The sequence below is a fragment of the Bactrocera latifrons genome, unplaced genomic scaffold (assembly GCF_001853355.1).
Source record: "Bactrocera latifrons isolate USDA-ARS-PBARC rearing strain unplaced genomic scaffold, ASM185335v1 scaffold_703, whole genome shotgun sequence".
NCBI classification, from domain to species: Eukaryota; Metazoa; Arthropoda; class Insecta; order Diptera; family Tephritidae; genus Bactrocera; species Bactrocera latifrons.
The window spans coordinates 60,078-61,796 of NW_017537383.1; the positions used below are offsets into that span (position 1 = coordinate 60,078).

At 32.3% G+C, this 1,719-nt stretch overlaps 1 protein-coding gene across 7 annotated transcripts in view; it reads left to right on the forward strand.

Annotated features, from left to right (window-relative positions):
* Nucleotides 1-1,719, forward strand: part of LOC108975966 (cullin-3) — a 36,989-nt gene that overhangs the window by 33,253 nt on the left and 2,017 nt on the right. The window lies entirely within an intron of this gene.

Consider the following 1,719-nt stretch of genomic DNA (forward strand, 5'->3'; position numbering starts at 1 on the left):
ATCATCTTCATCGTTATTGTCTACATCAATATCTTCTATGATGATCTCATATGGACCTTCCCTAGAAAGTTCTTCTAGTATAAAGCTGTTATTTCTATCGAGTGCACCAAATAAATTGTTAATAACTTCAGATTCTTCTGGTTCGTCCAAATCAGAAACATCGGAATTGACAAAATTAGTTAAAATTTTTTCAATTTCAGCGTCCATTAATTTTATTGGAATTTTTTAATTAAATAGATGATATCAGAGCTAAAACAAGAACGTCTGTATCATAGCAGCAACATACGCAAAATGATTTTATTTGTATTGTGTGGTATCATTTACAACCACAACTTGTGTTTGTATCCATATGGATACATGCAATGTTTAAACTATAAATTCAATTATGCGAAAAGTTAAAATAAGTACTTTTCTTTATGTTGAGTGTATTTTTCTTTTAAAAAAATGCAATTATATGAATGTTATTTGTAAAATAAAAAGACATCTTTCCCAAAAAATAAATAAGTTAAGTTTTAAAAATGCTATATTATTGGCAGTTTTATAAATATCCCAATGTTTTTTATGTAGAATGATTCATAAGGTCTTATAAAACGGTATAATGTCAAAATGTAAGTCAATTCTTTGACTTGGCGTATTTTTAAATGCTTGCAAAGTTGAGTGTATCCATATGGATACAATATAGCGAAAGGGTTAACAAACCTGACGTTATTTTACAAAGAGAAGCATAAAATGCTCTTTTATATCATTTTTAATAACAATTGATAATATAAAACAAATATTATAAATTTTCTTATTCTTTGCATAATAAATTTCACTGTAAACAAAATATTTAAATTAAATTGAACTGAAAGGTAATCGTATGGCAACAACGAAGCTGTGTACATACAAAATGGACAGCTGTGTTGTTTTGTGTACATGCCGGCCATTGTTATGTGGCTGCCTTCTTTTAAATATTCATGGAGCACATATACGTCGACTACTTCAAATGATGCTCTGGCACATATACCTGCCTACAAAATGTTAGCACCCTCAATAAACTCTTATTTTTATACTATCGCAACAAAGTTGCTAAGGAGAGTATTATAGGTTTCTTCACATAACGGTTATTTGTATGTCCTAAAACTAAAAGAGTCAGATATAGGGTTATATATACCAAAGTGATCAGTGTGACGAGTAGAKTTGAAATCCGGGTGTCAGTCTGTCCGTCCGACCGTCCGTGCAAGCTGTAACTTGAGTAAAAATTGCGATATCGTGATGAAACTGGTACGTGTATTTCTTGGCTCCATAAGAAGGTTAAGTTCGAAGATGGGTAAAATCGGCCCACTGCCACGCCCACAAAATGGCGAAAACCGACAACCTATAAAGTGTCATAACTAAGCCATAAATAAAGATATTAAAGTGAAATTTGGCACAAAGGATCGCATTAGGGATTGGTATATTTGGACGCAATTTTTTTGGAAAAGTGGGCGTGGCCCCGCTTTCTACTAAGTTTTTTGTACATATCTCGGAAACTACTATAGCTATGTCAACCAAACTCTATAGAGTGTATATATAGAGTTCAAATATGGAAGAAATCGGATAATAACCACGCCCACCTGCCATACAAAGGTTATGTTGAAAATCACTAAAAGTGTATTTAACCGACTAATAAAAAACGTCAGAAAGACAAAATTTTACGTAAGAAATGGCAGAAGGAAGCTGCACCCAGGCCTTTTTTAA